The sequence below is a fragment of the Rattus norvegicus genome (genome assembly GCF_036323735.1).
Source record: "Rattus norvegicus strain BN/NHsdMcwi chromosome Y unlocalized genomic scaffold, GRCr8 chrY_unlocalized_5, whole genome shotgun sequence".
NCBI lineage: Eukaryota > Metazoa > Chordata > Mammalia > Rodentia > Muridae > Rattus > Rattus norvegicus.
This window is the reverse complement of record NW_026947408.1, coordinates 356,767-378,854: the sequence shown is the minus strand read 5'-3', so window position 1 is coordinate 378,854 and position 22,088 is coordinate 356,767. Positions and strand designations below refer to the sequence as shown.

Sequence of the window (22,088 nt, the reverse complement as noted above, 5' to 3'; positions counted from 1 at the left end):
AAAACTCTAAAGCCCTATTGAAAATGAAGAGAAACTTCTTCAGGCATAGTGTATATAGGTGTCATACACACTTCTGTCAAGAGAAAAGCTTCCTGGTACCTTATACAGTGGATAAAGTTTCCAGCCGTAATCATAAGTTTCAAATTCTCATTCAGAGGTTTATATATTCATAATTTCTGTTAATGCAGGAGAGAAAAGACAGGAACATATTTCTTCTGCCAAAGGCTTTGGATAATTTTTTCTGGCTAGGTTAATTCTTCTGGTTTGTTCAGCTGTTAAGATCTAAGCAGAAATGTTGAAATTATTACATTTCTATTGATTTGTCTTATTGCAGTTTGCAAGGGTTATATACTCTGATTCTAAACTACGACTCTGGGACTTCAAACCGGAGTGGAGCAGAGTCATTGGATTATAGAAGGAGTCACTTTTGAAAATATGTTTAATCAGTTAGGGATACGACTACTTTGTTGGAAAGTCAAGGGCCCATTATTCAGAGAGAACATTTTAGGAGGATTGGGAAGAGTGAGAAGGTCACAGAATCCTTCAGGCAAAAGTTTACCTTGGGTACTGGAAGAAGGCAGTCAAGTGCAACTGTTTTCACAGTCCAGAATAACTATGTGTCGGGGTACTCTGAGGTGTGCTGGCCAGAAATTAGGGAATTTGCTCTTACATATTGGGTGGTAATCTCTGGATTTATGTTTTGCACAAGCTGTTCAGAAGCAGGATAATCATCGACAACAAAGATGAAACTGCTCCATTTTATGTGAAAAACCTTAAAGGCAGAACTTAGGTTAGGGCTCAGATTTGCCCTGACATGTCTGAGGACATCATGTCCACGTGGTCTTCCATTCCTTCAAACATTTATCTATGCCTTGCCACCCAGGTAAGAAAGGAAACATTAAGACCTCTTAGAAGAATAGAACTGAGATCCTATGGATCAGAAGAAACCATTGTCAGGGGATATTAATTTAAAGTTTCCTTAAGAAAAAAAAAAACTGTGTGAGATTTCATTTCATTTGATTCTCTGTATGTTCTTCATCAAAATAATTTGTATTAAGCCCCTTTCAACTTACAGGGTATGTCTAGATTTTCTTATTCAAAGAAAGTAGAATATATTCATCTTACTTTGCAGAATATGTTTTTCAGGGGCTCTTCATTGCATCCCAATTGAAAACCAAGTTTACCTTGAACTGAAGGAGAAACCTGGGAAAAATTAGGAAACATATCTGTGGCACAGTCCATAATATCAGGAACTAGTGTGGGTTTCCTCACCCTAAATTAATATCTAAACCTACTTTGGACAAACTAGAATGATCTGAAGTAACCTTTCCTTCAGGGATAACACATGATGCCTCCTTAATCAAAAAAAGAATGGATGAGTACCACCAAGTAAAGATGAGTTGCTGATGTCCCTGAGACAGGAGAATTGATTAGAGTATTCATATTCCCCTTGTATTTGAGAAAAAATTAAATTGCTTACAATAGCTCAGGAGGTCCTAGCATTGCATCATCTTCTAATGATACCTCACAGTCTAGCATATCCACATCTTTAGCTGAATATGCAAGAGCCTGAATATAGATTACATGATTCATGAAAAGTTGAGGTGTCCTAAGCATGATTGCCCCCTAAAAGTATATTCAACCAAAACGAAATGAGCACCAGACTGATGACTTCACAACATATCATGTGACTTTACTCAAGGAAGTAGCATAAGATTCCAGGATTTGCTCCCTCCTTTTGGATTTCAGTGAACCTTCACCAGAGGGATCAATGCTCCTTGGTCCGAGGTAAAATATCCCATGGGCCCCAAGCAGAAGGGATGGTTCTGAGAGACCATTTTGTCAAATGGGTAACTCTAAGGCCTATAAAAAATATCAATGTTTTTGAAAGGAGAAAAGTCTTAATCCGTTTTGATAGTAGGGGACTATCCATGATTACCTTCTATAAAAAACAATGATCCCATCAATCCAGGCCTCTACATTTTCAGAGAACTCCAGAAAATTCTTATCTCCAAGGACTCCACTACAGATGTGACAGCAATCTGAGGTTTATTTTGAAATCTTGTGTGAAGTCACTGTCTCTAATCCTTTTTTAAACTTACTATTAGCAGCACAGGTATGGGTGTGAGGGATATTGACCTTTCTGGTGAGTATCTTAGATAAGTGGCCTTGGATCCAGGGTGGAACTTTTATTCATTGGCCATGGGACGTCAATCCATTGTTCTTGGAGATTTTTTTGGTGGTCAAAGTTGTATTGGCTATGCAATAAGGTTTGAGGAACAAGTTCTGGTCTTTATTAGTTGAATGGTATACCTGAGTCAGCCACGAACAAAGTGAGAGTCTCCTATGGATTCTTGTTGACAAGGATTCAGTCTTAGGTACACTACAGCAGAGGCTGACTGTTTGAGACACTCCTCAGTCACAAGGTCATTTCTAGATTTTGTTCCATCAGATAGCTATGTCTCTGACCCCTCCATTGCAGACAGAGGAAGAATAAAGTGTTTCTATTCCAGGGCAGTTGATTTCTAGTGTATGTCGTTTCAGGGGCATTTGAGTCCTTTGATGTTTAATGATATCAGAGACAAATGATTGGATTTGTCTATTATTTTTCTTGTTAGATGTCGAATTATGTTTCTGTGGCTACCTACATTATCTTCTTTTGTGTTTTAAAAGTAGATTAGGTTCTTTGTTTTTCTGGGTGTAGTTTCCTGCCTTGTACTGGAATTTTCCATCTTTCATCTTTTGTAGGACTGGATTTGTGGAAAGATATTGTGTAAATTTGCTCTTGTCATGGCATATTTTGGAATATCCATCTATGGTAGTTGAGAGGTTTTATAGCAGCCTGGGATGACATTTTTGTTCATTTATGATCTGTGTGATATATGCCCAGGACCTGATAGCTTTCATAGTCTATTTTAAGAAGTGTGGAATACTGATTGGTCTCCCTTTTTATGTAACTCAACCTTTTTTCCCTTACTGGTTTTAATATTTTTTCTTTGTTTTGTGTACTTTATATTTTAACTATTATGTGATGGAAGAAATTTATTTTCTGCTCCAAATTTTTGGGAGTTCTCTTTGAATTTTGTACGTGTAAGGTTGTCTCTTTCTTTAGGTTAGGGAAGGTTTCTACTATAATTTTGTTGAAGATATTTCCTGACCCTTCAAGGTGGGAGTCTTCATTCTCTACTATACCTATTATCCTTAGGTTTTATCTTGTCATTTTGTCTGGGATTTCCCGGATGTTTTGGGTTAGGAGTTTTTTGTGTACCAAGAACTGTGAATCAGGTTCAGCTGTATGGAATAGATAGAAACAAAAGTATGCTGTAACAGACTACACCTCCATTCGTGGGTTCTGAGCACTCCAGGAAGTTACCTCTGAGAAGAAGAAGTCTCTCCTGTGCTCTTGAGTGTGTCAGCACTCCTGGAAGTCCATCTATTTCCTCATGGGATCTCATTCTTTCATGTCAAATATATTGCCAGATGAGATAATTGCTCAGTGAACACAGTATTGTGTTGAATATGACATAGACTATCTGTGACAAATTAAAATATATAGGCAATGTCAACTAGGTCATTGAATTGTAGTATATTGAAGAATTCACATAATTACTACATGTTGGACTAACCAATGAATGGGATGCATATTTATTAAAATGAAGAATAGTATAAAGTTTATTTTTGAAACTTACTGAATCATGTAATAAATAATAAGTCTCCATTAATGTATCAGGTCCATAATAGTGGTATAGATTAGGAATGAATAAAATGTATTATGAACTTTCTTTTATAAAAATTGCATTATAGTTCAAGAAAAAAGAAAGAAATGAATCCATAAATCAGTCTGTTACAGTTGATAGTATGCAAGTAGTTGAAGAATCTATTTTAAAAATATGGCCATGGAGATTGTCATAAGGAAGTGACATTTAAGTTAGATTAGATGAAATATAGTTGATCTATATTTTGGGCAAAATCACAGTAAATAGAAGGATGATAAAAGGACAAAGAGCTTGACATTTCCAAAAAGTAAATATGATAGTAGTTTGTATTGACTAAGAGATAGAAGAGCGGTCCAAATAAAGCTGAAGCTTAGGCAATGTCTCATATGGGAATATAGGAACAGTATTAGACATATAATTTTTATTTACTGTAAATGTCTTAGAAATCATTGAACAGTTTTAAATAAGTTTGTTTAACTCACAATGTATATAGAAGGGACTCTGGTTACTTATGTATTATGAGATGATACAGAGAAAAATTTTAAGGATTATTTTGAAGTCTATTTGGAAGTACTGTCAGTGATAATGAAAAAGAGTCATATCAGAGAGCTATGTTGGAAATTGTTGTGTTTGGTAGAAGAATGAGTGTGGTGTGGGCAGGAAGAAAAAAAGCCAATGTCTTTTTTTGAGCAAAAGAAAAGATGTTGGTGTTATTTACTCTGATGTGGAATATTTCATGATAAGTGGATTTAGGAGAATTATAAAGGAATTTATTTTAGCCCCGTGAAGATTCTTGAAAGAACCTCTAACTCACTAGACCTTCCTACTTACTGTTCATTGTTTGGTGATTTAATCCATTACTAAGACCATTATTAGCTGTTATATAACAAAACTTACTTTAATATCTGTATTTTTTAAGTTATAAATGGGAGTACTTATTTAATGAAGAGCAAACCTATGATTATATTACACGCTTATTTAGTATATTCAGACAAATTATTTGCCCATATACTTACTACAAACATTTTGTATTGCAATTATAATTTAATCCAAGTTTATTGGTGCTGACACACTCTTTGATTAGAATTTAATAGCTCATGAATGTGAATTTCACAGAAAGAAGTCATTTTTCAGATTTTGTAAATTTACAAACCATAGAAGAGTAAAAACATGTGATAAATTCTAGCTCTTCTACTTTTAATCTTTAGTATTTTAGTGTGTTATGATATACATGCAAAAATTCATAATCCAGATGATTTTAACTATAATATCCAGTACTATTAAACATATCAACAGTATTTTACAAATATGAATAATCTATGCTTTCAGAAAATTTTCATCAAAGGAGCAAGAAATTCTTCATAATTTCAACACAACATGGCCTTTGGGAACAGAATAAAACACAAATAAGGAAAGGCGGAAAATGATTGACACATGCACTGTTCTTGGTTTGAAATTTAACAATCATGCTAGTTATAGGATACAGCTTTGAAATTAGAGTCAATGAGAGTTTGAAAAATACTGAGGAAGAGTAGGTAAGTTGAATTCTTGCTACATGAAAGAAAACACTGGATCTGAAGGTAAGGTACATTTTAGATGATGACACTCGTCTTCTGCCACTATTTATTAAATGCTTTTGTATTTGTTACTATATTATGTTCCAAAAACATATCAATGATTCTAGTTGTTCTTAATTAATGAACATGCAGTTAAGCTGATTTAATATTCCACATTATCTTAATATTCTTCTGTATCTTTCAATATTAAAATAATAGAGAATTATTTTGATTAGAGTAAAATTTTATTTTTTTATCATATGAGAGAAGAAATTATTAACCAAGAATGGATATTTGATATTTTCTAAAAGATGTTAATAGAGGTTGAAAGCATATATATAAGCTAAACCATTTATACCTTCTCCAAATGAAACTCATTGAAATGTCAGTACACATATAGTACGTATATGGAGTGATATATAGGAATAAAAACATCCCCTATGCATCCAGAATCATCTATTATCCCCATGATGAAAGCCAATATTAGGAAGAGAAGATGGTAGAGCCACTTTGCAGGAAAATCAGCTTCATTCAAAATGAAGATTGAGCTGGGAATTGATTTGACTAAGTGTAGTTAAGAATAATGTAAATGCCCAAAAATTGTAACCTCACTAGGTGGTATGTCCTTGTTGCAGGAGGTATGTTGTTCGGGGTAGGCTTTGAAGTTTCAAAGGATTGAAGCTATTTCAATCTAGTTTTCTCTACCTTCTGCTTATGGTCAGCAACCTCTGCCTGTATATCTTTGCTCTGATATCATCAATCACTGACTCTGATATTCTGGTTTATAAGCCCAAATAAAGTATTTCTTTTATAAGGAAAGAATAATATAAATGAGTTTAATGTTATGAGAAGCAGACCTTGTTTACCTGATATGGTTGCCTTTTCCTTTCTTAGCTTGGGCCGTCACACTTCTGCTATGTTGAATGAGACATCTCCATATTCTCTACTCTCACTTATTGCAGTTTGTCATTTGGCCCTCAGGACCTCCTTATACCTGGGGCTGTATTTTTGTTCCTGGAAGTTAGAAAGTTTGGATTTCCTGACTTTGGAGGCAGGGTTAAAAGTAAATGGGAAGTGAGTGATATACATACCACAACTCTTCTATTTTAGTCCTTCAATGGGGGATATTAGAGGATGGGATTACTGAGGTGAGCAGAAAGGAAAGGTGCTGCTTTATTTGAAATGTTTTCTTACCTCATTCTGTGTCCCTGTAAAGATCCAGCCTTATCTCTCAGGCCTGGCCATGTTCCTGTCACTGCTCACCTGCCTATCTCTTGCAGCTCTTAATTCTAATTCCAGCTTCCCACTCTAGGTTTCATCTTGACCAGCTGTAGTGGATTTTTCAGTGTTCCTGCTCTGAAACGTACACAAGTTCTTTTTCTTTTGTTTTATTTTCAAACTTTCAATGTTTATGTTCGTTTTCGTTTTACCTCTTTTATGGAAGCCTTAGAGGAGAATCATTCATGGATGTGTCTTTTGATTGGAATGAGAAAATAATGAAAAAATCTTTTTTTTTTAAATTACAGGACATTTTCAGTTTTTCTCTTCCATACATGTGCCATGCTAGTTTTTCTCCCTGTCTTGTCCTTAGTCCTTTCCTCCCCTTGCTACTTGGATACTGCCTCTTAGGACTTACTGCAGAACCATAATTGCTGGCATACACAAGGAAGGTGTTGATTCTTCATCACTTTTCTAACCTTTTTCTGCTTCTCTCTTGAGCTGTTTGAATTAATTTGGATCACTCTACTCAATAGTACAGTGCTATAGTGCTTGGGCCATGAAAATATCTGTTATTGTTGCCTTGTCATAGTTTTACAGCTCAGGGTTGGCCTAGTTACACTTTGGAATCTTAGTCGAAGTAGTATGAGAACTTTAATAAAACCGTGTCAGGAGCTAAAAATACTTTTAAATGATTTCTTAATACATGACGCCTAGAAAACCCTTTCATAAATCATGGACAAAGCAGTCTGAGATTCTTGTTTCTGTAAAGTACTTGAAAAATATGAAAGGGAGAAAGGCCATGGCTCGCTCAATCTTGTCTTTAGATAGGGCGCTCAAATATGACTTTAGTTTTCCTGCGATTTCTGGTTGGAACATAAAGATGTCTTTGGTAGTTTGCATCACCGGATTGCTTATATTAATTCCTCCTTTTGCTATTGTTTTGGGTTCTGTCTTCATTGTTTCCAATAGGACCATAGCTCCACACTCTGTGTAGATAAAAGGTGGGTCCAGTCCAGCTGTTATTGTTCTGGCACACAAACCACTTTTTGGGAACAAATGTTCACCATTGTATAGTTGACAGTGGTTTGAAATTCTTTCCTTGTCCTCACCACATACCTCTTTACATCTTCTTCAATTAATTGTATTGACCTTCCTGTAATCCTATTATGTATCTGTGTGTATGGAAGAAAGTTTTTCTTTAAATATTCTGTGGTTTGTGGGTTTATTCTTCCATCAACTATTCCCAACAGCACATGACCTCAGGCCATTACTGGGAATTATTGTATGCGGGAACATTGGGGGAGGATAGTGTGAAATTCATCACTGTCCTTTGTTTCAGAGATTTTTATTTTTTAATAAGTAACCCATACTATACAAATATCTAACTAACTCTTGTGTTCCCCTTCCTGTAAGGCTGCTGGTGTAAATAAATTGCATTTTTTCATTGATAAACAATAATAAAATCACATAAAGACAAAAACATACTTAAAGACAGAAAATATTCACAAAGGAAAATCCATTTAAAATGGAGATAAAATATAAACAAAATGAGATCAAAAGATCCATTCAGGAACCATGATATTAAAATGTAATTATCAAACTACAAATTTGTAAGATGAGATAATAATAATATATATTTAAGAAAAGATGAAAACCATTAAATGCACAGTGTGCCCAAAATGTTCACTCAAAATGTAGAATATACCCAAGAATGGAATGGAGGTCTCTCTCTTGCTACTATAGAGGCAAAATGGAAGGATTACTACTAGGCTAAATCCAACCTAGATTTCATAGTGCCAAACTATCAAGAAAGCTGGTGTTTCAACAATACCACATTAAGCAAATATTGGTAATAAAAACAAATATAAAAATAAGAAAGTATTGAAGACCAGCACTAGTCCATGATAATCTGATAGGGTGCATGGGATTATTTCAGTATTCTGGTATCTATAGGGACTTGTTTAGTGACAGAGTATATAGTAAGTTTGGAGAAGTTACTTTTAGGTGCAAAAAAAAAGGTATATTCTGTAGTTTAGGATGAAATGTTCTTTAAATATCTGCTAAATCCATTTGGATGATTATTTCTGTTATTTTCACTGTATCAATTTAGTTTCATTTTCCACAAACGGTCAATTGATGAACTTGGGTATTGAAGTCTACCACTATTATTGTGTTGGCGCCAATATATGCTTTGAGTCTTAGTGATGTTTCTTTTGGTGAAACTAGGTGCCCTAGCATTTGAAACATAGTTGTTCAGAATTGATAGTTCATCTTAGTATTATTTTTTCTTTGACAATTATTTTGTCCTTCCTTATCATTTTTGATATCTTTGGTTGAACGACAATTTTATTCAATGTAAGAAAGGCTATTTCTGTTTTGTTTCTTGGGACCATTTGCTTGGAATTTCTCTCCAGCCTTTTACCTTGAGATAGTGACTGTCTATATAAGTAAGGTGTGTTTCCTGTATGCAGCAAAATGTTCGGTCCACTTTATTTATCCAATCCCTTAGTTTATATCTTCTTATTGGAGAACTAAGTCCATTGATGATAAGAGATATTAAATAAAATTTATTGTTCTTTCTTGTTATTTTTATTGTTAGGAATGGAATTACGTTTGTGTGGCTATCATCTTTTGGGTTTGTTGAAAGATTAATTCCCAAATTTTTCCTAGGTGTAGTTTCCTTCCTTGTGTTGGAAGTGTCCATATACTCTCCTATCTAGAGTTAGATTTGTTCAAAGATGTTTTGTAAGTTTGGCTTTGTCATGGAGTATCTTGGTTTCTCCATCCATGGTAATTGAAAGTTTTACCAGATATCCAAGCCTGGAGATCCAGAAATGAATGCAAAAACCTATGGTCACTTTATCTTTGAAAAATGTGCTAAAACCATTTAATGGAAAAAGGACAAAATTTTCAAGAAATGGTGATGGATCAACTGGAGGTCAGCATGTAGAAAAATCAATTATTTAAACAAACTCACAGGGTGGGGGAACAAATGATCATCTTGTTAGATGGTGACAAAGAATGAAAACCATCAATACCTCTTCATGTTAAAAGATTTGGTACATATCATAAATTCAAGGTCCATACATAAACATAGTAAAAACAATATTACAAAAAAAGTACCCAACATCAACATAAATGGAGAGAACCTTGAAGCAATTCAACAAATATCTGGGAATAGAAACGGTTGCCCAATCTCCACTTACTTTTTTAATATAGCATTAGAAATCTTATTCACAGAAATTAGACAACCAAAGGAGATCAAAGGGAATTCAAGAATTGAAAATATCATGATTTGTATATGATATGATAGTATATTTTAGTGACCCCAAAAATTCAACCAGAGAACTCTTTCAGACAAAAACACCTTCAGTAAAGTCCCTGGATATAAAATTAACGCAAACAAATCATTACACTTTCTCTACTTCAAGGATAAACAGGTTGAGAAGAAATTAGGGATATGACAACTTTCACATTAGTCACAAATAATAAAAAATACCTCAGTGTCACTTCAACCAAGCAAGTAAAAGATCTTTATGACAAGTACTTCAAGTCTGTGAAGAAAAAAATTGAAGAAAATCTCAGATGGAAAGATTTTCCATGCTTATGGATTGGTAGAGTTAATATTGCAAAAATGGCCAACTTGCCAAAAGCAATCAACATATTCAAGGCAATTGCTATCACAATTCCAACTCACTTCTTCATACAGTTAGAAAGAGCAATTTGAAAACTCATTTGAAAAAACAAAAACCCCATGACAGAGAAAACTATCCTCAACAAGAAAAGAACTTCTTTATTTTTTTTCTGCTTGTAAAATTTATTCACCACAAGGACACCCGTAAAAGAAGAAGCAGGAGCTGATATCTGATCTGTGTTCCTCTTGAAAGCCTTGCATTGTAACACAGCATAAGGATAGCAAAAGGATGGGAAGGTTTGCTTTTCATTTGTGGAACATTTCGTACATGTAATACAATGTGCTCTGATCAAGTGAACCCACAATCCCTACTGCTCCTCCTAGACCTGCCCGCATCTCATCTCCCTTCCAAATTTTTATAGTCTTTCGTTTAATTTTTTGTGCATATTTCTAACACTGGATCCTTTCATTTCTTTTTTTTTAATTAACTTGAGTATTTCTTATTTACATTTTGAGTATTATTCCCTTTCCCGGTTTCCAAGCCAACATACCCCAACCCCTCCACCTCCCCTTCTTTATGGGTATTCCCCTCCCCATCCTCACCCCATTGCCACACTCTCCCCTACAATCACGTTCACTAGGGTTCAGTCTTAGCAGGAACAAGGACTAACTTCCCTTTCCACGAGTGATCTTACTAGGATATTCAATGCTACCTATGAGGTCAGAGTTCAGGGTCAGTCCATGCATAGTCTTTAGGTAGTGGGTTAGTCCCTGGAAGCTCTGGTTGCTTGGCATTGTTGTTCATATGGGGTCTTGAGCTCCTGCAAGTTTTCCAGTTATTTCTCTGATTCCTTCAACGGGTTTCCTGTTCTCAGTTCAGTGCTTTGCTGCTGGCATTCACCTCTGTATTTGCTATATTCTGGCTGTGTCTCTCAGCAGATATCTACATCTGCCTCCTGTCCACCTGCACTTCTTTGCTTCATCCATCTTGTCTAATTGGGTAGCTGTATATGTATGGGCCACATGTGGGGCAGGCTCTGAATGGGTGTTCCTTCTGTCTCTGTTTTTATGTTGCCTCTCTCTTCCCTGCCAAGGGTACGCTTATTCCCATTTTAAAGAATGAGTGAAGCATTCACATTTTGATCATCAGTCTTGAATTTCATGTGTTCTAGGCCTCTTGGGTAATTCAAGCATTTAGGCTAATAGCAACATATTAATGAGTGCATACCATGTGTGTTTTTTTTTTTTTTTGTGATTGGGTTACATCACTCAGTTTGATATTTTCCAGTTCAATCAATTTGCCTATGAATTTCATAAAGGCAATGTTATTGATAGATGAGTAATATTCCATTGTGTAGATGTACCATATCTTCTGTATCCATTCCTCTGTTGAAGGGCATCTGGGTTCTTTCCAGCTTCTGGCTATTATAAATAAGGCTGCTATAAACATAGTGGAGCACGTGTCTTTTTTATATGTTGGGGGCATCTTTTGGTTATATGCCCAAGAGAGGTAGAGCTGGATCCTAAGGCAGTTCAATGTCCAGTTTTCTGAGGAACCTCCAGACTGATTTCCAGAATGGTTGTACCAGTCTGCAATCCCACCAAAAATGGAGGAGTGTTCCTCTTTCTCCGCATCCTCGCCAGCATCTGCTGTCACCTGAGTTTTTGATCTTAGCTATTCTCACTGGTGTGAGGTGAAACCTCAGGGTTGTTTTGATTTGCATTTCCCTTATTACTAAAGATGTTGAACATTTCTTTAGGTGTTTCTCAGCCATTCGGCATTCCTCAGCTGTGAATTCTTTGTTTAGCTCTGACCCCATTTTTTAATAGGGCTATTTGTCTCAATGCGGTCTAATTTCTTGAGTTCTTTGTATATTTTGGATATAAGGACTCTATCTTTTGCAGGATTGGTAAAGATCTTTTCCTTCTTTGGGAATCACTATACCTTACCTCAAACTGTGTAACAGAAAAATAATGATAAAAATTTAATGGTTATGGTACAGAGACAAATACCCAGATCAATGGAATAGAATTGAAGACCCAGAAATGAAGGCACACACCAGGAACTTGGTATTTGACAAAGGAGCCAAAATCATCCAATGGAAAAAAACATAGCATTTTCAACAAATAGTGCTGGTTTGACTGGAAATTAGCATGTAGAAGAAGTGAAATCAATCAATTCTTATCACCGCATACAAAGCTCAAGTAAAAGTGGATCAAGGGTCTCCACATAAAACCATATAACCTAACCCTAGTAGAAGAAAAATGTCAAAGAGTCTTGTACACATGGGCACTGGAGAAATTTCCTGAATATAAAACAAATGGCTTATGCTCTAAGATAAAGATTTGACAAATGGAACTTCATAAAATTGTAAAGCTTTTGTAAGGCAAAGGGCACTGTCATTAGCAAAAAGAAGCAACCAACCGATTAAGAAAAGATCTTTATCAATCCTCCAATTGATAGAGGGCTAAATTCAATCTATACAAAGACTCAATGAATTATGTTACAGGGAATCAAATAGTCCTATCAAAATTGTGTATAGAGCTAAACAATGAATTCTTAACTGAGGAATATCAACATCCTTAGCCATCGGGTAAATGGAAATCAAAAAAAAAAAAAAAAACAAATCAAACAAAACAAACAAAACAAACAAAACAAAACAAAACAAAACAAAAAAAAAACCCTGAGATTCCACAGCACACCAATCAGAATGGCTAAGATAAAAACAAATTCAGTAGACAAATGATACTTAAAAGGGTGTGGAGAAAGAGGAACACTCCTCCAATGTTGGTGGGATTGCAAGCTGGTATAACCACTCTGGAAATCAATCTGGAATTTTCTAACAAAATTTGTTCTACATGAGGATCCTGCAATACCACTTCTTGGGTATTTACCCAAAAGATGCTCCAACATATAACAAGGACACATGATGCTATATGTGGAAAGCAACTATATATATATATCTGCATAAATACTCACACATATATTGTATGTATAAACACACACACACATATATACATATATACATATATACATATATACATATATACATATATACATATATTTGCCAGAAGCTGAAAAGAACCCAGATGTCCCTCAACAAAGAAATGGATAAAGGAAATGTGGTATATTTACACCCTGTATCCTAAGCTATCAAAAACAATGTTTGCATAAAATTCTTAGGATGGAATTAGAAATTATCATTCTGTGTGAGGTAATAACACAAATAATATAAACTAATTGGAAGTGTGTATCAACCCAAAAGTGTGGAATTCATAAGAAAGAATCCACAGGTCATATGAAGCCCAAACTAAAAGAAGACCAAAATGTGGATGCTACATTGTTTCTAAGAAGAAGGAACAAAATATTCATGGAAGGAAATACAATGATAAAGAGTCAAGCAGGGACTGAAGAAAGGGTCAACCAGAGACTGCCCCACGTGGGGATCCATCCACTATGCCGCCACCCAATTCAGACTTCATTGCTCATGCCAACAAATCCTTGCTGATAGAAATCAGATATGGATGTCTCCTGAGAGGCTCTGACAGATCCCTACTGATATAAATGAGGATGGTTGCAGCTAACCATTGGATTAAACATGGGGGTTTCAATGGAAGTTTTAGAGAAAATACTTAATGAGCTGAAGGGATTTGCAAAACCCCAGGAAGAACAACAATATCAACCAACAAGACCCCACCAGAAATTAGGGGGATTAAACAACCCACTAGTGAGTACAGTTTGAGGAACCAATGATTCCAGCCACATGTGTGGCAGAGAAATGCACTGTCCAGCATGATTGGAATTAAAATCCTTTAATCCAGTGAAGACTTGTTTCCCCAGTGTAGGGTAATGCCAGGGCATTGAGGTTGAAGTGAGTTGGTGGAAATGGGAACATCTTCAAAGAAGCTGGAAGGGGGGTTTATGGGAGAGGGAGGAAAGAAGATACCATTTGAACTGAAAATACATAAAATATTCAGGAAAATTATTAAATAAAAATGACATTATGTCTCCTTAAATTAATAGTAAAATATCATTTCCCATTTCTGATATTGGCTCAAATATTAGAGTTTGGCATTAATTTCATTTGCTCTCTTTTGCTGTCTATAATCAATATGTCCCTTTTTGTTATGACTTATTTAAACAAAACTGTATTTTACAATTTAAAGAAATATAGAATGAAAAAAATACTGACATCATTTGTGATTCAAAGACAGTAACAATTTTACTATATTTCCCTTTACTAAAAGTTAGACATTTCTTTGAAGAAACTCAGATGGATAATATCTAAATTAGTTTATAGGAATGGTACATCAAGTACTTTTTGTTAATAGCGTCAGTCAGGAAATGATTCTAATATTTATGCATTATGGTAGTTGATTATGGAAGACACTGAATGTTCTTAGATTTTGTAATAATGTATATAAATCATTAATTCTTAATGTTTGTTTACAGAAGGAAGTTATCAACGAATACATATATATATATATATATATGTATAATGTGGCACACGTTTCTAATATAAATAGAGCATATTAAATATATAATTTATGAAGTAAAGGTGAGAAAAATAAGATCCATCATTGATTCTACCTACAGTTGGAGTTAATATATGATTCAGGGATCCATATATTTCATTCTAGACATCTAATGAGATAAAATTAGTGTGGAAAAAGCGAAAACTGCAATTAGCATGTTTGATCTAGTATACATATTTAAAAATTGCTTTTGAAAAAATACTCAGAAAATATTTTCAAGGTTATATATATGGCATATATAAAAATTCACTGTGTCCATAAATTATCAATATCACTCAAGCTACTTTCTCTGGTCTTATTATATTTGAATTATAAAATATACATGTATATGTATGTATGTATACTCACACAGGCACACTCACACACACAAAAACACACACAACAATACTTCTAAAAATTTGAAACAAATTAGTAAAAAATAGTCTTTCAGAGAAAAGTAATGAAAAAGGATGAACTAAATTCCAGTACTCCCAAAAGTGTACATTCTAGCATATAAAACTTTGCCTTATAATTTTTAGAAAAATACGTATGTGGCCAATATATGTAATCAGATCCCATTTGGACTTATTACTCAGAGTTAAAGTAGATATTGAAATTGAGTGGGAAAAATATTAAATAACAAGATTTAGCTATACTTTTTCAATTATACAAATAAATCTGAGAAATAGTTAAATGACACAACATGTAAAATTGCTTTCTATTAAGCATTGATATCTAAGTGTTAGTCTTCATAGTCTATATAATAGAGAGAACTAAAACTCACAAATTGTGTCCTGGCTTAAATACAATTTTCTTGGCTTCTGAATATACACAGAACCAATCAATACAATGAAAATAGACAGATGTTGTGTTACAAAAAGTAAATGACCTTTTGTTTATTTATTGTGTATGAATTTATATTTGTAGCATTTCTTCCCATGTTTCTGTTGGATATTTTATAAATCCTACTTTGGTGTGCTTGGTGATTAAATTTATCTGAACATGGCTGAATATGTCAATATAGTAGAATTGGATTCTTGGGGCAGAGAATACCTTTGCGTTAAACCTGGTTAAAATGAAATGGTGGTCACAGTGTGCACAACCAAATAGAAGGTAAGAAACTGTGGCTTCGGGTACCCATTTCTTTATGAGATTTCACTTTGTAGTGTTGGAAGAATTGTTCCGTGATATCAAGAGATCGTGCAGTAAACAGTCCTTTTCTTTATTCCTGTTATGAAAGCAAAATTTGTTGTTTTCAGTTCCTTCAGAGAGCTTGCTAGGTGACTAGATCAATCAGGAATTTGGGAAGAGGGACTTAGATATGCAAAATATATTTTTGGTATTGGAGTTTTTCTAGGTACTTTAGGGAACTAACTTCATAAGATTTGGAATATAATCAGACAAGAGCATGTTAAAGATGTAGACAAGAACGGGGTGTGGTGGCACAGGCCTTTATTCTTAGCACTGGGGAGCAGAAGCAGGCAGAACTCTAAGTTCAAGGCCAGATTGGTCTACAGAGAGAGAAAGAGAGAAAAGGTGAGAGGGAGAGTGAGTTCTGGTACTGCCAGGGATATAAAAGAAACACTGTCACAAAAATGTTCAAGAATAAGTTCTGAATTATACAGAGAAAAATTCTCATTTTATTTTAGTAAGATGTCAATAATCTTTTCTTGATTCTAATGAAATCTCTTAGCTATAAAATAATGTGAGGCACCAAAAATGTAAGAAAAGATGTTATACATCACTATTCCCCTTACACTATAAGTTGAATTATTATTAAATAAACCTATGTAAATACACTTTGAAGGCTTTTCTGTGATTAGCTAAAGGACTTTTACATTGTGAATTAAGAATGTTGGATTTCAGGCCAATATTGAATTGTCATCACTAAGGTGTAGAAGCATATTAAGCATACAAAATAATATATAAAATTTTGCACAATAAAGAATGAGAACCTTTAATTGGTTTTCCTCTAATGTCAACACCTTCTTTTTGTTGGTGTGAAGATTGGATAATTTGAACTAATTTTATGAGAAATACAACCTGCTTTCAGAAGATAAGTAACAGAGAAAGATGAGAAAAAACATATGCTAAGGAACAATGAACTGGGATAGAGTATTCTATGTAATACATAGAACAATAAATTTGACCCATCTGTTACTGGTAAGGTGGGGACTTCATTACGCATATCTATGTACTTAAAAATGTTTTCTTTTCCTTCTTAAGTTTGTATGGTTGCTATGAAAACTATGGGTTTTGTGTTAAGATCTTTGCATATTTAATGATAGTTTTGAAATATTAGTGTTATAATCAAAAGCCGTGCTTTGTACATACTTTTTAAGCAACAAAAAAGAGAAGTGTCTGCTTGGGTATTATGAAGAAAGTTACTATGTTAAACATGAATTAGTTTTTCTGACATATACCTTCTCTTCATCTACCATGCTTGTTGATGAAACCTTAGCACATAGGAATGAATAGTAACCATCTTAGTATAGTCTCAGGATTTTATTGTTTCTTGTTTGCCATGTGCCTTTCTATTAAAAGGCTCTCTTTTCTAAGTCTCTGAATTTAATTGGAGAGGTTTTCAATAACTTCTAGTCCGTTTTTAATTCATATAACCGGTCTTTGGTGTTGTTATTGAATTTTATGACAGTAACTTCTTAATGTTATTTTGAAGGTTTTATATATATATATATATATATATATATATATATATATATATATATCTCCAAAATATTTTATAAAAATATTAAATTTTTAGTGTAAGTAACACTTAGTGATGGACAATTTTATAAGCATTCTCTAAAGTATTGAATATTCTACAATTTTAATTTTTATTAAAACATTATAAATACCACATCCTTTATTAACCTTAATGTACACTGATCTAGTTAACATAACCACAAATTTTTATCTTTGAAATTTTTTTCTTAGTTTGTCAGTAATTAATCTTGACTTCTCTATCTGAGCTTTCTCATCATTATTCACAAAAAATCTATTGTTGTTTTATTGAGAATAGTAAGGAATGTTCATTGATATGTAGATACATAAGAATATGACAATATACGAAATGGCATTTCATTAAGCCCTAGGAAAACTAAACTATCATGGTTTCAGGAAAATAAATGTAACTATAAAATATACCAAGTAAGGTAGCAAAGACTCAGAAAGGCAAATACCATGTGTTCTTTCTCATATAGATCATAGAATCTCCTTCTAATATACTTGTATTTATGTGAAGCTGTGGATGGCTTGAGTTTATTTAACTGATATAGGTCGCAGACATTAGAAAGTTGGGTTTTAAACAGTGTGCCATGGAAGATATTGAACATGTGGGATATGGATGTAGATGTAAGAATAATGAAGAGAGACTAGTATAAGTGGTGACGGACATAGGACAGGAAGGAACAAAGAACTGAAAAAGCAAGGATGAGGTTGAATGTCAACAAGAATAAAATAAGACAACCTGTTACTTTTTAGGTTAGGTTAAAATAAATATTAAAATTTAAAACTAATACCATTATGTTTAATGCTATATACATCATGTTTGAGGAAAAATGCCAGCAAGTGATATCGAAATGGAAATAATATATTTATCTTATTTGATCTTAGTCAAATTATCCATAATTATTTGGTAAAAACATCATTTGTCTGCCAAATTTATTGTACCACTTAAAAAATTGCCTGTGGTATAATCAAACTTTATGATAGTAGACAATTTTATTATTAGGTCAACTTTTAAAATCTGTGATTTGATCTATGTTTTAAGTTTCTTTTTACTTAAATTTGTTCCTCCGGACATTCACACATATTAAATTATCATTTTCAAAGTTGAATACTACTATGAAAATATGATCCAGCAGGGTTTTTGAAATTGCTCAATTATAAGTAATATTATCCGTAAACTACAGGACATTCTCCACTAAGCTCATAGATACAAAGAAGATACACAAGAAGAATGCCCCAAGTGCATAGGATTGAGTCTCATGTAGAATGGGCATAAAATTGTCTAGGAGGCCGATTGAGGGAAGGAACTAGATGGGAGATGGAAGGAAGTGGAGAATGGATCCTGTGTGGGAAGGGACAGGAGATATGATCCAATAGTCAGGAGAAGGAAAGGAAATCTTGAACTTTTAGAGATGAGGAGGTAGGGGAAATCTCCAGGAAGAGAAAGAGTCCAGGATAATGGAGGTACCCACGAATCAATGGGGGTTACCTAAGCTGTGACTTACATTGGTGATATGGAACATTTAGAGGCCAACTCCTGTAGCCCGGAAGGACACCAGTGGAGGGATAAAGACACAAATACAACTACAAAATTTCTAGGCAAAATTTTTCAAGCCTAAAAGAAATTCAGGACCGCATTCTAGGGTCTATGTTCTCCTTTGCTTTATTGATGTCTGTTAATTTTTGTATAAAATAAGGATTTGGGAGATTATCATTAGAAGTAGGTATACAATATTTATATTGTTATATTCACACTTTAGCTGGGCCCACTTTGTTGCAATATCATTGCAAAAAATAAAATTGGAAAACAATATTTTTGAGTACACATTCAGGAATATATATATAAAGTCCTCTTTCAAAGAATGTACACTAAGAAAATGTAATACAAAATTCCTTCAATTAAACGTCTGGAGGGAAAATATTGGACTTTGGGAAACCGAGACAAACTAGGAGCTTGGCCTGTATGTCTCAGGAATGGACGTGGAAGTGGAATTATTTTCCTGAATAATCTCCTCCACACCATGTTCCTAGATCTTTTTTACCCATGCCAAGCCCCAGACCAACATTCTCTATTCTGAACATGTAAGAACTAATGAAGCAAAGAGAAGTCTCTAGCTTTACAGATATATAGTATGTAAAGTTTTCCAGTATGTCACAGGAGACACTATTGGAAAGGCACCCTCAAATCTGGTCCATGGGAAAGTTCAGTGAGTCTTGGGTAGGTAATGAGTGGGTTCTCTGAATAAATAGCCTTGATCTGAGCCTTCCACACATTGGAATCATGAGCTGCGAACTTCTCAGAATCATCTGGACTTCCCTGCTTGATATGGTTCCTGTAAGTAAGAGAGTTTATATAATCAATTTATTCATTACAAAAGCCAGTTGTTGGGAAGGGCACAGTTGTTCTTCTCAGAGCTTGTGGCTTTTACTCTTTTTGCCCTGAAGAAAAGGTCCAAAGAAACAAAGGAAAGACAAGTATTATCTCCTCAGCTCAGTGTAAACGCCTCCATGCTTTGGATTCCTATTGTGCAATTTGTTTATGACACTGATATCTGGAGAAGAAGAGCTTCTAGTTGAGACTTCATCATCTCAGTCTTTCTATTAGTATTACTCTGAATACCATTCCCTGACAGTGACTATTTAGATTTCTGTGTCAATAGGTTTGATTAGCTGGCAGATTTTTTTTCTTTCTTTCATTTTTTTATTTTTTATAAAATTTTATTGCTTTTTTAACTGGATATTTCTACATTTGCATTTCAAATGTTATTTCCTTTCCCAGTTTCTTTTCCATAATTGCCCTATCCAATTCTGCTCCCCTTCTTCTATAACCCACCTTACTGCTCCCTGACATTGCCTTGAACTTGGAGTCAAACCCAATGGCTTCTCCTTCCATTGGTGACCCCAAGACCATCCTTTGTCACATATGCAGTTGGAGCCATAGTTCTGTCCATGTACAGTCTTTGAATATTGGTTTAGTACCAGAAATCTCTGTTTTTTTTTTTTTTGCATTGTTGTTCTTATGGTGTTGAAAATACCTTTAGCTCTTCTAATCCTTTCTCAAATCCTACCAACAAGATGTCCATTTTCAGTTCACTGGCAGCATAGACTCCTTAGCTTCATCACTCTTATCTACATTTGATTGCGGAGAGAGAGAGAAAGAGAGAGAGAGAGAGAGAGAGAGAGAGAGAGAGGGAGAGGGAGAGAGAGAGAGAGAGAGAGGGAGAGAGAGAGACAGAGAGAGAGACAGAGACAGAGACAGAGAGTGTGTGTATGTGTGTGTGTGTTTGTGTTTGTGTTTGTGTGTGTAGAGCTAAACAATGAATTCTCAACTGAGGAATATCAACATCCTTAGCCATCAGGTAAATGGAAATCAAAAACAAAATCCTGAGTTTCCATAGCACAGCAATCAGAATGATTAGGATATAATTGGTCCCTTGTACAGCTATGGTGTTTGGTGGATGTTTAACAAGTATTCTGCGCAACTAAGTTAAGAATTTAGAATCCACAAATGACGAAGCCATATAGACGCCATTCTATTCTTATGAACCTACTGAAGTAGAAGATTCACTTGACTTCAAGCCACTCCTCTCCCAGTCCATGTAATGAACTTTATGTTTGGACTGAATAAAGAATCATGGTAAAACATCCAAAACCCTCAAGTCTGGCCATGGAAACACTGGAAGGTAGATATTAGAGAACTGCTATCTAATGCTACCGCAGAACCACATTATAGTCTATGTTGTCCTTTGCTTTACTAATGTGTGGTAATTTTTGGATAAAATAAGGATTTGGGAGTTTGTCATTTAAGTAGATACAGAATATATACACTGTTATATTCACTTTAGTACTGGGCCCCCTTTTTTTCAAAATCAGAGCAAAAAAATGGAATAGGATAATAGAACATTTGAGTACACATTCAGCAATATATATAAAGTCCACTATCAAGGAATGTACACTAAGAAAATGTAATAAAATATTCACTCAATTAAAGATCTGTAGGGAAAATACTGGCTTTTAGAAAAGAAAGATATCTGAGGAAATTGAATTATAGGCCAGAGGAATGGAACTGGGAATAAAATTATTATCCAGTAGAATCTCCTGCACTCCATATTCCTAGATCTTAGGGACCCATGCCAAGCCCCTGACTAACCTTCTCCATTCAGAGCATGTAACCACTAGTGAAGCAGAGATAAGTCTCTAGCTTAAGAGAGATGGAGTACGTAAAGCTTTCCACTGTGTCACAGGAGACATACCTGGAAAGGACACCCTCGAATCTGGTAAATGTAAGGAAAGCTGTTTAGCAGGTAGGAGATGGCAGTTCTCAGTGACATCATAAATAGGACCTCCATGAAAAATCTGTTGTAACTAGGAGAGCCCTAGCTTCTTCTGTGATGTAACAATTATTGTCCTGACAGGAACTGACTCTCACATATTACCTCATTACCTCTCAGGTTTACTACTTTGCCACTAATTCAGAGTAAACAGCCATTTGGGAGTGAGAACAAACAGGATGAGGAGATCAGAGATGTGAAGAAGGAACCTGGCCTTCTGTCTTTGTATGAAAAAAAATGAAGAAATAAGTGGTATTTTGAAAAGTTCAGAGAGCCCTTGGAAGGGTTGGAGTGGTGTCGCTGAAGAGATAGACTTGATCTGAGACTTACACATATGAGAATCAAGAGCTGGAAGCGTCACAGAAGCATCTGGAATTCCCTGTTCTTA

General features: G+C 34.6%; 1 long non-coding RNA gene across 1 annotated transcript; it reads right to left on the bottom strand.

Moving 5' to 3' along the window:
- Positions 1-13,200: 13,200 nt before the first annotated feature.
- On the bottom strand, positions 13,201-21,799 carry LOC134484760 (uncharacterized). The gene is made up of 3 exons (XR_010062514.1): positions 21,623-21,799; positions 15,696-15,870; positions 13,201-14,034 (listed from the first exon to the last, which is right to left on the bottom strand). It is a non-coding gene; the product is annotated as an uncharacterized LOC134484760 (long non-coding RNA).
- Between the last annotated feature and the right edge of the window lie 289 nt (positions 21,800-22,088).